The sequence below is a fragment of the Halichoerus grypus genome, chromosome 1 (genome assembly GCF_964656455.1).
Source record: "Halichoerus grypus chromosome 1, mHalGry1.hap1.1, whole genome shotgun sequence".
Taxonomy (NCBI): domain Eukaryota; kingdom Metazoa; phylum Chordata; class Mammalia; order Carnivora; family Phocidae; genus Halichoerus; species Halichoerus grypus.
In genome coordinates, this window is record NC_135712.1 from 136,997,406 (window position 1) to 137,013,797 (window position 16,392).

At 42.3% G+C, this 16,392-nt stretch overlaps 1 protein-coding gene and 1 long non-coding RNA gene across 13 annotated transcripts in view; one reads left to right on the top strand and one right to left on the bottom strand.

Moving 5' to 3' along the window:
* THRB (thyroid hormone receptor beta) overlaps positions 1 to 6,100 on the bottom strand; it is a 377,579-nt gene extending 371,479 nt beyond the window's left edge. For 2 of the 12 annotated variants that reach the window (XM_078072383.1, XM_078072353.1), the window contains exon 1: positions 4,898 to 5,250. The gene's annotated coding sequence lies outside the window, so the exon portion shown is untranslated. The other 10 variants (XM_078072392.1, XM_078072365.1, XM_078072380.1 and 7 more) reach the window with 9 other exon arrangements.
* LOC144381863 (uncharacterized) lies at positions 4,545 to 12,299 on the top strand. The gene is made up of 2 exons (XR_013447903.1): positions 4,545 to 4,685; positions 10,742 to 12,299. It is a non-coding gene; the product is annotated as an uncharacterized LOC144381863 (long non-coding RNA).
* The last annotated feature ends 4,093 nt before the right edge of the window (positions 12,300 to 16,392 follow it).

The following is a 16,392-nucleotide window of genomic DNA, read 5'->3' on the forward strand; positions in this document are numbered from 1 at the left end:
AATTTAGGAACTTCAGGTGAAGAGTGAACATCCTTAATCAGAGACTCACTGGCCTAAATATATTCAATCCCACACCATTTGGATACCAAGAGAATCCTACTGCAATCTACACGAATACACACGGGCCATAGAAACCACAAAACAATCACCTCCTCAGATGAAAATAACTTTATTTCCTCTAGGGGGCCATATGAAGGAGCCCAATAGGCATATCTGTTCCATCAGAGTGGAGACCATTTCATGATCCCTTTGTGTTAATATATGTACATTGTCTTCAGGTCACTAGGCTGCACACTGAGCTGCAAAATGACTACCAGAATGAGGCACATAGTAGGTACACAAATTTTTGTAGACTGAATGAGAAATCAAGTCAAATAATCAAAAGTACTGTACATAAAGCAAGAGGTTAATTTGCCATCCATTGCTCAACCAGTTCAGACACTAGAACAAGCCCTTCTAGCTGTGATATAGACATATAATTCAATCCAGGCAGCAAACATTCACTTTGGGCAAAACGAAGTCCAAAGATGACACTTAATATCAATATCAGAAGAGCAAGAGAAGCACCACCCCCTTTCCCTCTCCCATTCCGTCTTCCAACAAGTGTTTCCCTGTGCGCATGTGTCCAAGTCTTTGCTAGGTGCTGGGGAGCCAAGGATGAATAAAACCATAGTCCTTCATCCCAGTTTAGAGGGGGAGACAAATGGAAACAAAACCCAAACTGCCCTGCAGGGTGATAAGAGCTATATAGACTAAAGCAAAGTGTCAAGATCACCTGTTCAGAGGGTTTATGGCCATAGGGTCATTTTCAAGTACCTGGCTGTCCTGTCCTCTCAGATTGCTCTAGTCAAAAGCCTGGCTGAGACGCTGGATATTTGAGAAAGTCGGCCTGAAGAACATGTTAACCATTCATTCCTCTAGGTTTTCTGAGCTCTGTTTTTGCACTGGGGACAATTCCAGAATTTCCACTGCTGCACCACAGTAGCTCAGGCTCCTAAAGACAAACTCCCACTGAGTTTCTTTTCATCATTATCCCTTCTGCATTTTTTATTCTCATAAAAGACGACCAAATAAAGAACTTTACTTCATTTTCTGTAGAACTGAAGTTCAAGTACTGGCCATTACATGATTTGGTATTTCATAGAATTATATACTAGTTGCCAGACACCATGGTAAGCCCTCTACAAACGTTATGTGATGTATCCTTACAACTTTAATGCATACCTGCCATCTCCAGACCCTGTTTTTTTTTCTGTTAACTTGGCCACTGAGAAGCTCAGAGCTAAATTAAATAGTCCAAAGCAATAAACACTTAGGATTTCAGTTTAATTATCTTTACCCCTGTACAAAATTTTGATCTTCCTTCCCCTACCATTTTTACCAATGTCATCATTTTGCAGGATTTTTACTATGCATTTTTGCAGACACATTTCTGAAAGTCCATACTCTGTAAACAAAAACAAATCACTATAATCACCCACTGTGATTTCCTTTTTGTCTCAATTGTCAAAAGAGTTTCCATGAATAGCTTATTTGGAGATGACCCTTTGGTTATCACACCTTGGTCACTTGAAAACTCAGATAATGCAGTATTTCCCACAATCATCTGGTTTAGAATCTGTTTATCGAAATGTGAAAAGACGCAAAGGGGAAAGGTTGAATGACTTAACTTCTAACACAGGGTGACCAGCAGGGTATTTTCAAATCTACCCCCAAGGGCCCTTTCAATCTTGTATTATATCCTGACAGTCCCATTTTGCCCCTTCCCCAACTGCTACTTTTGTAGACCAGCTATACCACCACAGGCCCTTGGTCCCCTTAGGACTGTGAAGGCCAGAGGCCCTGCCAGAACCTGCCGAGTGAGAAGGCACTGCTATCTTCCAGTGATGGCTGTTCCCTGGAATTTCGCTTTTAGCACGGACAATGCCTCTGGAACTCATAAAGATTCTGCTGATACCCAGGGAGTTGAAGGTCAATGTCTTCAGGGAATCAAGGTAAGGTGTAAGACAAACTGCTGCTGAGGATTTCTGTGTACTCCAGGCAAATGCGCCCAGGAAGAACTTGCAGAAATAACTCTCAGCATTGTCACTATATAGAATGGGACTAGCTTTCTTCTCAGAAAAAAAAAAAGGTGGGGGGAGACAGATAAAGACTGAACCATATATACATGGCACATAGACATACACAGACACAGGTCTTGACATACCCAGTTGGTACCCACTTAGGATGCTTAGTCAGGTATTTTTAGGAACACAGTGTTTGGGCACAACAATTCATTTATTTAACAAAGATTTCTCCAGTTCTAACTGTGTGCCAAGCACTGTGTAAGATGCTGGAGAATCAAGAGTTAAAGAGGTGGTCAAGCCTCTTTTTCTCATGGACTCTACATTGTAGACAGGGGAGACAGGTATTCAAGTGCCAACTGAAATGACAATTCAGATTGCAAATAAGACCAAGGACAGAGAGAGAGAGAAAAAAAAAAGGAACTAAAAACAGTATGAAGGTGCTAAGAAGGAATGAGGGACTGCCTTGGCTCATGTGGTCATGGAAGGGCTTTTTAAGAAGGTGACACATAATCTTACACTGGAATGACAAAAAGGAGCTAAAGAAACCAATCACCTTTACTCGGATTTCCATCAAAAAGATGAGCTTACTAAAAAACTCCAAAAAACAAAAAACAAACTTTCAATCCCATTTGTGGCTCCACACACGCCCTCCTTCAAACAACTGCAAAAATCTCAGGAAAGAAAAGGAACCCACAACTTTCACTTCTCTTAAGGAAATTTTAAGAAATCACCTTTTCCCCAAAATGCTAGATTAAAAAGAAGTTGTCTTAATTCATTATGATGCCAGAATAAAGAATCTAAAAGGGGAGAAATGGAATGTTTATTCCTCTTGTAAGGTCAGTCACTCCATAAAACAATATTCTAATGTCAATAAAACTATGCCTTTGCATTATAATGCCAACAGGAATTGCTTCATTAAAAAAAAAATAGTTCTATGGCTATATTTAGTAGCACTTACTCTCACTCACTAAAAAAGAAAAGCAAATCATATCTACTACCAGATGGTCCCACTTCCAATATATATAAAACTTTGAAATTCATTAAAAATAAGATTCTGATAGTATCAGTTTAACATGTACAAATAATAAATGGTTGTTCATCAATGCCTTCCCATATAATACCCAAAACAAATCACTTACTATTGAATTTCTGTTAGACTCGATTAAAACCCTTAGCCAACTGGCATGAAAACATCCACTGCTCAAAATACTTTTCATCAAAGTACCTTTCTCTTTAATGTTTCTTAGTTCCTGACTTGTTTCGGAATAAGAAAGGTAAGCAGAAGTGAATTAGGGAGCAGATCAGTCACTGTGAATTTTCAGAATGAATCATGGAATATTTTGACTAAAATGCAATTTTTATTACTTTGTAATCTAGTGCGTGCTACATATTATTAAAATGTCAATAAGCATACTAAATTAAAATAAAGCCAAATAATGTAAAGATATTGCTCAACAGGTCTACATGATCCAAAATATTTACCATTATAAAGACTGCTGTGCTCTGAGATTCAGACACTGTCCAAGGAATGCTTAATTTTTTGAACTTCAAAACTGGTCTTTAAAACTGCATCTCACTAGCACCCAAGACCAGTAACAGGTTAAGAGGAAGACTCTGTTTCAAATTTATTTACTGACGATTAGGCACAATGTTTGAATCTTCACAAATTCTAAATGTGTGTGGAGAGGGGAGGGTGGAGAGTATGAACTTGTTTGTTCAGGTAAACTCTTTCCTTTTTCTTTGACTCAGTTTATGAACTGTTAAGCTTCTAGACCCTCTCTGTAAAATTTCCTATTTGGGGAAAATTATACATTTAACCTTTAATAAATGAAAAAACACCCCATGCTCCCCCCCCCAACAAATCGGAAGGCTTAAGAATTAGCGCTAATATTAATCCAACAGTGGTCATTGGGAAATCCTCCTCCAAAATGACAACCGCAGCTAGGAAGGACGCGATCTATTAAGGGAAGAAGAAAAAAAAAAAAACCTCCCCCAATTTAGTCCTCCTCCGTAGGAGGTCGGGGGGCCGGGAGGCCGGGGCGGGGGAGAGCACAGCTGGCTCAACTCCTGGTTGCCAGAACCAACTCGAGGCGACCCAGAGGAAGATGCTGCGTCAAAAGAAGAGCAAGGCAAAGAAGCGCGACCCAGGTGGCGAGCGAAATCGCCACCGAGTCCCTGAGAAGGCGGGGAGAAGCCAAGTCGCCAGGCACCCGCAGCAGCGCACGCCAACATTCAGGATTATTCTCCTTTCCAAACCCCGGAGTTCCGGAGCAGGAGGAAAAAGGGGGATGGGGGACCCACAGTCCCTTTAAACCGCCTCCCCGCTCCCCGCCCCCCGGTGTCTGCCAACCTTTTCCGAACCCCCGTGTCACAGAACTTCCTCATCATGGAAACTTCCACTCGGTTCGGCGCTGAGGATGCCAAACTCCATTTCACAAGGAGCTTGTCAACAGCTGGGCTTGGGGGTTTGAGGAACAGAGCCGCTGCGATTGGAGGGGGCCCCCAGCCACCCGGCTCCACCACTGCCCACGCTGGGGCTCCCGGACTGCGGCCGCGCGGTGCCAGAGCACGAAGGGCACCTCCTCCCGGACCCGGGGTGCAGAAACCCGGCGGAGGCAGGTAACGCGGCGGCTGACACCCCCCACCCACCCACCCACACCCGCCTGCCCGCCCGCCTGCGCGCCCAGCTTCGCCGCCCGCACCTCTCAGGTTCCCGCGACACCCCCGCCGCCAGCCTGCCCACCCTTCTGGACAGTTGGAGCTGCCGCCCCATCCTCCTTCCCCCCTCCCCCACACGCCCCCGCTTCCACGCAGTCCTCTCGCCAAATTACCAGTGCCCTCGAGACGGTTGGGTTGAGCACCCCTGCCCGGGGAAGGTAGCCTGCGGGCGCTTGCCCCGAGCCCGGGGAACCGAAGGTCTCCTTTCCAAGCGCACTCACATTATTCATGCAAAGTTAATCCCCGCCGCGTCACGGCCGCCCGCCCGAGGATGTGCGCCTTCCTTGGCCAAGCCCCGCAGTCTCCACCCTCCTCCGCCCCCTCCTCCCGGCGGCGGGGTCCCGGGGAGCGCAGGCGACGGGACGTCGCGCGAGTCCTGCAAAATGTCAACTTCTTGGGCGAAGAGAGGCGGCCGCCGCCAGGGCCGCGCCGGCCCTCCCCGGCCACTCCACTTTTATAGGCGTAGGAAGCGAGTGCGGTTCCCCGCCTCTCCGGGCCCCCCGCGCGCCCGGCCCGCCCCGGCCAGCTCCCCGGGCGCTGCCTTACTCCGGGCCCGGGGCGCCGGCTCCGCGCCGCGTCTGCGAACGGGTGACCTGGTTTCCCCTTCAACCCTCGCGGCGGTCCTACTCCCGCGGCCGCGGCGGCGCCGGCGGCGGCCAAGAGCAAGCAAACCCGGCTCCGCCAGGGGCGCAGCGAGGAAATGGCCTCCCCGCCGCTCGCCCCGCCGCCGCGACCGCCCCGAGCCGCCGGGCTGGCACCCGACACCCCCCGCTCGGCCCCGGGCCGGCGCCCAGAAGTGTCCGCCCCTCGGTGCTCGCGGACCCCTACCCCGCGGCCCACGCGCACACCGCCCCGGGCCGGCCCGTCTCCGCACCTGCCTCCCCAGGTTCGGGCGCTCCCTCTCCTCCCAGTCCCGGCCGTGCCCTCCACCCAGGGTGCCCTTTCCAGGGTGGCAGTGTTGCTGTGGGTTGGGTGGCCGCGCGTCCACCCACCCGGCGGCGTGCGCACCGAGGTTCGGGTTTGGGCGTCATTCCTCTGCTAGGAGAAAAGGAAGAAATGGGGGACGAGTGACAAGGAGGCGGGGGACCTTCCAGAAGCACGGGCTTTTCTTCGCCCGGCAAGACCAGCGCGGCCCCTGCCACCGCGCTCCTCCCTCTTTCTCCAAACCACTTGTGGCGCGTGTCGGGCGGACAGAGCGCTCTGGCTCCTCCTGGGGCCTCCCATGGGCCGGGCGGAGTTCCCTTACCGTCACCCGGCCCCCCGTCCCCTCCACCCCCCATGATAGTTTGGAAAATACCTGGCTTGCCTTTGAGCGAGACACCCCTCCGCAAAATTATGCACATCCTGGGAGATGTGTGCAGAGTTGAGACACTCCACAGTTTCCAGAAGGGCTGCCCTATTAATTTGTCTTTGCCCTGGATATGCACAAATAAAACCCGGAAGACAAAAATCGTTTATACTCTTGAAGAGTTCTGTCCCAGGCAAATATGAATTTCTAAAATGCCCTCCCCCACCCCCCACCTCAAGTCTTGAAAGCCAAGGGTTTAGGTTGGGAGAAAATGAAGCGGGCAGCTGCATTCTGGTCTAGAAGAATGCTTGTAAAAATACTGAGTCCCCAAAAAGCTAAACTGCAGTCAGTACGAAGCTGTAGTTGCAACAAAACTATTTTGACGACATAGTACAATTATTTTCTTATGGATAATATTAAAACAGTTCCTACTTCATTATTCAATATACAAATTTATGCGTACAGAAATGTGATAGAGCTATGGCGATTTGTATCCTCAACTGTCTGAGCAATGTATAGATGATTTATTGGAGAGTTTTACAGATTTCCAGCCGGTGACGTGTGATTTATTCCAGTTTCTTGTGAGCATCCCACGGAAAGGAGCGAGAAGCCGCCACCCTAGCTAACAGCATTAACAACCACAACCGTCAGGAATTCTGTTGCCTACGCCTGAATGCGCAGTGTTTCAGGTGCTTCAGTCGAGGAAAGTCGCAGACCTCAAGGCTCCCTGGCGAGAGGGAGGGGCCTCCCGGTCAGACTCCATGGACCTTAAATCCCCTCGGTTCTTGGCGACAAATCCGTGCTTTGTTTTATTTTTCACTCGTAATAAGGCTATACCATATAGGACTTGCAGGTTTTGTAGCTGGAGAGTTGTCCTCCCTTGCAGGGAAGTTCCTGGGCTTTGCTCCAAAGCGGCCCCGGGATGTTTTGGTTGGTTTGGAGGAAAGCTGTGGAGTCTGCACCATTTGTTCCAAATAGGTGGCCCCCTGGTGGCTAACTGTGGGTGAAAACTCTGGCCACTGAGGAAAAAGCGTGGCTCTGACAGGCCGCAACAGTGGACAGCCTGGTCTTCCCAGGGGCCACAGAGCCATGTAGACAACTTCATAATAAGGGGGGAGAGTGGGAGGAGAGTGATGCCAACCTTCCTTCGCAAAGGTGGTTAATAGGCCCTAAACCCTGGTGGAACTTAGAATTTTTTTTCTCTTCCTGAGTATAACTTGGAGCTAAATTCCTTCTTAAGAAGGAAACATCATACAGAGAATGAAGTATAACAAACACTGTTGCTTCCCTTTGTCTAAATGGCTTTGTTTTTCTGATCTCATTTTGCCTGGAAACTTCTGAAAGAAAGAGTAAATTACAACATGAAATAAATAGCATGGTATTATTCAAACAATTCATGAGACTGTGATTTTAACAATGTTATGTAACAATGGGGGAAGGCAATTTTAATGCAACATTATTGAAACAACATGAACTACTAAGGATTCCATGAATTGGCCCTCTGAGGGCTGATTCCATGATGGCAAACAAGGATTGACAACAGAACGCGGCATTGCTTTTTCTTAGTTTTCACAAAGGCAGACAATGGAGGAATAATGTTATGGGGACCTGACTGAAGGCAAAAATTATATTCAGACTTTAGAGCATATGGCCCCGTGTTCCAGTCTAGCTGGTTTGAGAGGGCACATCAGAGCCACCTGTAAGACATCCTCATTACCAGGATCTACAAATTCCAAGTTGCTGCCTTGGTTCAAGGAAACAATTCATTTTTATATTCATTCATCCATCCACTGCTGGGATAAGAAGATAAATAAAACCTAAAGTCCAACAGGACTGGGATTACACTGAAGCCAGTAAGGCCAGTGATACAAATACAGGGTCTGAACCTGTCTTTATTTAAACTCTTGATTTATTCAAGAAAACTGAACAATATATTGCATTAAATAATATTTAATTATATTGCATTAAAATATAGTTTCTCTTGATTACTGAGTCTTTGATGCCCCTTAAATTTTGCACTCAAGGCAAGTGCCTCACTTGCCTCACGCAAGTCCTCATTCTGCTGTGCCTTCAATACTAGCAGAGTCTAATCAGTAAAGTAAAACTCAAGTAGAATTTGCTCAGTGTCAAAGGTAATCAATATATGGTAAGGAACTTTAGGTCAGGGAATTAGAGATGGCGGGGCATTATGAGAGAATGGAAGAAATCAGGGGAGATATCACTGAATGCAACCATGGCACTTGAACCAGTCCATCAAGGATGGACCAGATTTTACTAGGGAGTATTCAGACCAGAAGAAGTGCTATTCCAGGCACTGGAACCACTGATATTCTTTCTTTCATTCAACAACTCCTTAGGCTGGTTGTGCAGCCAAATGACCCAGCCCTGGAGATTCTCATTCTGCCTGTTTATTGTTAGTTCCTGGAATTTATTTTGGCTATGAAGGCCCCAGAAGTGATTCTGGTCCATGGCTAGACAGATAAGAATGCCAAGCCTGTCCCTGACCTTTAGGAAAGACAGACTATTGGGGAGATGGCATGTTCAAAATTAACTGTACTTTAAGAGTGAAGGTGCAATGAGAAATATATAAATACAACTTGCTAGGTGATTGCTGGTGAGGAGGCCATGATAGCCCAGGAACTGTGGTGGGTGGGGGGGTTAAGACTTCCTGCAGAAGATGGCCAGATAGATCTTGTGGGAGAAGTCATAGATAGGGAAAGAAACAGCTGGCTATAGTATTTGCAAGGCCTAGTACAAAATGAAAATGGGGGGCCCTTAATTCAAAAAGCAGGAAAAAAGTGCCCTTGCAGGTACAAAACATAAAGCTATCTCCCTTTTTTCCATGTTCTCTTTTTGAAATTGTCATGGTATTTTTTATTCACTATTTAATATCACTCTAAATAAAGAAAAATAAGCATTTTAAATTATTAGCATTCATTTTATTGTTCATCTTTATATTATGTAATGCTAGTTTTAAATGCAAAAATAAGAGCATTTAACTCCTTTGTGAAATAAACAGAATTACACAATTTGTATTTTTGTGGCTAGTTCACGTAGTTTGCAGTTTGTATATGCATATGTGTTTTGTTCTTATCAGAACAGTGGAAACACAGCACAAAACTAACGAACTGTTATTTTTACTTCTTGATATGTGCCCATTCTACCAAGATTCTATCTTTGACTTACTTATTGATCAGTAAGGAAGAACTGAAAGGAAAAGGAACTATGGGTTGCCCTTTCCTTCTATGTCTTCACTTTCAGAGTAAATGGTTAACTAATGCAGGGAAGTAAGATGAGTAAGATAGGAAATGATAGAGTTTCGTGGTTGTTGCTTTCTTTCTGCATTCAAGGCAAGAATGGAATGGAATGGAATGGAAAGGAAAGGAAAGCATGGCCTCTAGGGGTTGTCGGTGCCTCCCCCCCCACTTACTCAGTCATAGATGTAACATGCTTGTCTTGTACTCAATTTGAGTTTTGTTGACCTCTCACACATTGTGGGGCCATTGGAATTCTGTGCTCATGGGGCATCAAGAATGTATATGTGAGTGTTGATTCACAAGATCCTTGGGAGCTACCAGGTATAATCTGAAACTGGTCCCCATACACAGAAGGCAGGGAAAGATCAAAGATCAAAGAGTCAAGCCACTCCAGGTTAGTAGGTGGTAAGTTTAATGAGCAAGGGAACTTACACATGAGGCTGGTCTTGGGCAGCTGCAAGACAAGTAGATCTCCACACCCACCTGCCAAATCTTAAATGTTTATATAGAGGCCTTGATGGTATTCAGTCACCTATACCATCCAGGTCTCAAGACCTCATCACTCTCTCAAGGGTGTATCCTTGGGGGTAGCTTCTGGGAGCAGGGAAGGCAAGAGGAACCCATATTTCAAGGACAGGGGAAAGGGTGAGGAGCCCCTAATTGCCGGGGTCCAGCTCTTGAGTCAACAGGTGGTCACAGCCTCTCAATGACCTCCCCTAACAGTGAGTGGAGCAGCAAAGAATGGCAGTGGACACAAATTCAAAGATAAAATTAGTGGGAATTTCAAGACGGTGAAAACAGAGTATTAAACTGAGTGCCAGGGTGAAAGCATGGGGACCTTCTGAGCTTTGGACCCTGTGCAACTGTACAGATTGCATGCCCATGAAACTGGCCTGGCAAAAGAACTTGATCCTTTGTTGTGGTAGAAGCCTAGGGCATGTTGGAGATGCAGTAGACAGTCTGGTATGGTTGCTGATAGAAGAAGTATGTACTATAGCTAACATTTTAAAATATGTATTATTTCCAGATATTGTCCTAAATACTTCACACATTTTTAAGAAATTGCCCGTGAACTCTGTGAAGCTGTATCATAATGCACTGCATTTTCCAGATAGGGAAGCTAAAACATAGGAAGACCAAATAATTTGCTTAAGCTCAGGCCCAGGTATTGGTGGCAGAGGCTATACTCTTAACCAGTCCATCAGGCTACCTTTACGTAGGAGAGGGAGTTATGGGGCAGGCATATGGAGATGGATAATATGAGCATGTCTGGGAGTCATGGGACATGTCCCTAGCTCCTTGATTAAGGGATTGCTGTTCACTGGGAGGATCAGAAAAGGCCTAAGTAAAACAAGCATGTCACTAGCTAGAAACTTCAAAAATTCCCTAATTACATTCTCTTTGTTTTCCAGCTGGAGGTAGAAGATTCTGAGGCCCCAGGGCAGGAACTGGCAAGCCACAAGCCGGAAGGACCCTGGGTCCCTTGATCACAATATGGAAAAGAACGAGAACACTCATATTCAACTGTTACAGTGATTGAGTAATCAACTTCTGGCATAATAAGCCACTGAAATGTGCAAGTTTATTTGTTGTGGTAGTTCATGTCATCCCAACACACCCATCAGCCAAGCCGAACTCCACCAGAGCATAATTTTTTCTTTAAATAGATACAGTTAAAATAATAAAATAGGCCTATGTATGTGAAAAAGACTATAGCTCCAAAACAAAAGGCTATGTTAAAAAAAAAATGTCAGAGCAATAATTTTTAAATTGAAGTGTAATTTATTTACAGTAAAATTGGCAAATTCTAAGTGTTTAGTTTGATTAAATTTTACATTTTTATACCTATGTGTAATGACCACCCAGAACAAGATAGGCATTTCCAGCAACCCAGAAAGTTTCTCTGTATGTCTTCTTTGTTGATAACCACTCCCTTTGTAGATGTGAATGCTATTTTGACTTCTGTCATCATTTATTAGCTTCACCAGTTCTTGAACATCATATAAATAGAACCATACAATGTGTTCTCTCTTCTCTCTGGTTTCTTTTACTCAATGTATGATTTTTAGATAAATCCACATTATTTTGTGGATTAGAAAGTTGTTATATTTTTCATTTCTATTTGATATTCAATCATATAAATAGACTACAATTTGTTAGTCATTCTCCAACTAAGGGATACTTGGGTTATTTCCAGTTTGAGACCATTACAAATAAAGTAGCTATGACAATTCTTAAATAATTCTTTTTGTGGACACATGCATTCATATCTCTTGGGCATATGCTTAGGAGTGGAATTGCTGGAATATATTATTTCTTAATTATTCTAGTAAAGCTCTCTGAGGTACTAGCACAATTATGAGACACTAGAAGATGAGCAATTAGCATTTGCTGGCTTCTGTTCATTCTTACAATTATCACAAATAAAATATTCAACAAAGTTATGTGGAGTTGAACTTGAGTGAATAAATATTATCCAATATTCTAAGTATAAAAATCTTCAAAACAATCAATATTCAAATCTATGATGGCCCTATGTAGCAATTACAAGCTCTGCTAGTAGCCACAAACTAAAAGCCTATGCAAAAATGAAGATGCTGATGAATTAAAGTGCATCTGGAAAAAGGTGAATGAAGAAAGGAACTTAGGAATACCAAAACCCTTTTAAATTCAATCTTGATTTTCAGCTCTCTGAAGGATAGGTTTAAGATGAGCTGAGTAATTGCTAATTGGACTCTAATAAGCTATGTTCGTTGTGAGCACACAAAGTATAGCGCGTTGTTAAATTCTTTGCCAATCATAGAAGAAATCTAATGGTTCATGACATACCTCCCCAAAACATGTCAATTAAGTGTACTTCCTTTTTTTTTTAGTTATGTTTATGTGCAACAAAAGTGGAAATGTAATTTTAAAAAATTCTGTGAAAATATCCTTTCTGTTTAGAAAGGGAATAAAGGTGAGTCTTACTCATTTTCATAGAATGAATTCTAATTTATCTAGATACAATAATACATATATGATGCTTTTGATTATGGGTTATTTTCAGATCCTTAAAAATCCTGAATGAGTCATATCTGGAGTGATAGTCATAACTTCAAATTTACTTGTTTTTGTTGGCTTAAATGAGATTCTCAATTTGAGGGTAATATAAGTTTATTCACCCTTTCTATTTTCATATATTATGGCTCTCTTTTACAATAAACTTGCCTCATCCTAAGTTTACAAAGCACTGCATAAAATAGTACAGATCTCCTTCAGATGCAACTGCAGACCACATTTTGAGTATCTATAAATGATACATTTGAGGCAATCAAATTTAGAACTGGCAGAAAAAAACAAGGAAGGCCTGAGTTTCCATTTATGCAGACTCAGAGCAAAACCTCCCACTGTGGTTCATATCAAATAATGAGCTGGTTAAAGATTTGAGCGTTGTGTCTTTGCTGATCATTTTGTGCACGTCACCTAGCTTCTCTACACCTCCGTTTCCTCATTTGTAAAAAATGGAGAAAACAATCATGCCTGCTTGATAGGGATGTTGTGAGAAATAGCTGTGATCATAAACAGATAATGCAGTACACAGTGTTGGGCACATAGCAGGTGCTCAATGAATATTATCTGTTATTCTTGAAAAAAAATTTATGCCATTTGAAAATCCAGAAAAATGGCAAAGGCCAACATCTTTTCTTGAAAGATAATGTCTTCTAAATTAATTAACTCAACAAATATTTACAAGTATTTGTAACAGTATTTACAAACTGCCTATTCCTGGGCTGGCACTATTATAGGCTCTGGAGAGAGAACAGTGAGCAAAACAATCAAAATCCCTCCCCTTGTGGGGCTTACATGTCTTTGAACAGGATATCAATTCTCTGAAAGAGAAGGGACACTCCTATCTTGGCAAAGATTGAGCACAAACTCAGATACATGGCTGAATTCAGATTTGCAAAAATAATATCTTCTGGCAAAAGACTCCTTTGCTGATCAACAAGTTCCAGCCTTTAATGATGATCTTTCGGAAGAAATGACTCCGTTTTTAGAAAAACATTTTCATATTTTTTCTGTAGCATTTCCTAACTACAAACTTCTTAAGTTAGAATACCTTTCTCTAATATTCAGTTTCTAGAATACCTGGAATTTTTTTTCTAATACAGGTGAAAGTAAAGTCATCTAGAAAGCTCCAAATGTTGGATTTGGCGCTGAGCTTATCTGATCTGAGCCATGCTCTTAATTACTTGTATTTCCTTGGCCTAATCATTTCTTTCCTAGTCCTCCTATTCATATGAATAAATGCAAGGGATTGGTTTGATTCCTAAAATCTCTCTGAGTTCTTACATTTCAAAAGTATATACAATTTTATCTCCATTCAGCGACCAGAGAAATTACCTTTATTTTGTGGAGAGCTCTTTACTTTTCTTAACAATATTTTTGAGTTTATTAAATAAACTAAGAACCTGGGAAATACAATTTTTTAAAGCTGGATCTGGTATTCTTCTCCACTTCATGGGGTAAAAATGAAATGGGCTCAAGTTCCCTCCATGATGGCAGCTTCTTTTAGAAAGACAAGAAAGCAGCTTCTTTTTTCCCCCATGATTATTTTAATAGCATTTTCCATTAGATACATAAGTCAAATGTCAGGAAGCTTTTATTTGCTTGTTTGGATAAACTATAGATTAAATTTGCTATCACTTTTGGATTTAATTAATTAATGGCAAGAGAATTGATAAATTCAGGCCATCAAATATTCTTTTCTGGTGTTTCAATGATTCCTACTCATTCTTGCACTCATTCATGACATTAAAAAATGATGATGATGAACAAAATCAGACAAGAGCTAAAGAAATGGAGAGATATTCCGTGCTCATGCATAGGAATTGTCAAGATGTCAGTCCTCCCCAGACTGATCTGTAGGTTCAAAGCAATCTCAATCAAAATTGCAGCAGTATTTTGAAATACCAACATCTGAAAGTTTATGCTAAAGTTTATATGGACAGTCAAAAGACCCAGAATAGACAACACAATATTAAAGGAACAAAACAAAGTTGGAGAACTGACACTACCTGACATCAAGCCTTACTATAACACTACAGTAATCAGGACAATGTGATAATTTAAAAAAATAGCCACATAGATCAATGGAACAGAATCGAGAGCCCAGAAATAGATACCCATAAATATAGTCAACTGACCTTTGACAAAGTAGAATGGAGCAAAGATAGTCCCTTCAACAAATGATGCTAGAACAATTGGACATCCATGTGCAAAAATATGAACCTAGATATAGACATTACGTCCTTCACAAAAATTAACTCAAACTGAATCATAGATCTAAATTTAGAATGAATGCAAAATTCTCAAACTCTTATGAGATAACATAGGAGAAAACCTAGGTGACCTTGGTATAGCAATAACTTTTTAGACATAACACCGAAGGCACAGTCCATGAAGACAGCATTAATAAGCTGGACTTCATTCAAATGAAAAACTTCTGCTCTGCCGAAGAAAATGTTAAGAGAATGAGAAGACAAGCAACAGACTCGGAGAAAATCTCTGCAAAGACATATCTGATAAAAGACTGTTATTCACAATACACAAAGAACTCTTAAAAGTCAATAGTAGGAAAACAAACCATCCAATTGAAAAATGAGCCAAAGACTTTAACAGACACCTTGCTGAAGAAGATACATAGATGACAAGTAAGCATAGGAAAAGATGCTCCATGTCTTACATCATCAAGGAAATGCAAATGGGAACAACAATAAGATACTACTACACACCTATTAGAATGGCCAAAATTCAGAACACTAACAACACCAAATGCTGGCCAGGATGTAGAGCAAGAGGAACTCTCATTCACTTCCTGGTGAGAATACAAAATGGGACGGCCACTTTGGAAGACAGTTTGGCAGATTTTACAAAACTAAACATACTCTTACCATATGATCCAGCAATAGTGCTCCTTGGTATTTAGGCAAAGGAGTTGAAAACTTAGGTCCACACAAAACCTGCACCCAATTGCTCATAGCAGCTTTATTCATAATTGCCAAAACTTGGAAGCAACACAGATATCCCTCAGTAGGTGAAAGGATAAAAAACTGTGGTACCTCCAGATAATAGAATATTAGTCAGTGCTAAAAAGAAGTCAGTTCCCAAGCCATGAAAAGAAACAGTGAAATTACTAAATTTCACTTAGTAATATGCATTACTAAGTGAAAGAAGCCCATCTGAAAAGGCTACATACCTTATGACTCCGACTATGTGGCGTTCTGAAAAAGGCAAAACTATGAAGACAAAAAAAAAAAAAAAAGATCAGTGGTTGCTGGCAGGTTGGAGTGGGACAGGACGAATAGGCACCAATGATTTTTTTTTTAAAGATTTTATTTATTTATTTGACAGAGAGAGACACAGCGAGAGAGGGAACACAAGCAGGGGGAGTAGGAGAGGGAGAAGCAGGCCTCCCGCAGAGCAGGGACCCCCGATGCTGGGCTCGATCCCAGGACACCTGGGATCATGATCTGAGCTGAAGGCAGACGCTTAACGACTGAGCCACCCAGGCACCCAGGCACCAGTGATTTTTATATTTTTTTAGATTTGTTTGTTTGTTTGTGTTTTTTCCATTTTTATTGAGAAATAATTGAATACATCACTGTATAAGTTTAAGGCTTATAGCATGATGTTCTGATTTACATATACTGTGCAATGATTACCACAAACTCTGTATGCTGAATACATGTCATTAGGCATTTGTCCAAATCTACAGAATGTACACCACCAAGAGTGAACCATATGTAAACTATGGACTCTGAGTGATAATGATGTGTCAGGGTAGGTTCATGAAAGGTAACAAATGTACCACTCTGGTGAGGGGTATTGATAACGAGGGAGGCTGTGTGCATGCATAAGGACAGGAGATATAGGGGAAATGTCTGTAGCTTCCCCTCAATTATGCTGTGGAGGTAAAACTGCTCTAAAATAAAGTATTAATAAACAGATGATGATGATGATGATGATGATGATGAAAGGTGGTCCTCCATATGAGGATGTTTGCGTTTTTTAAAGGATATAA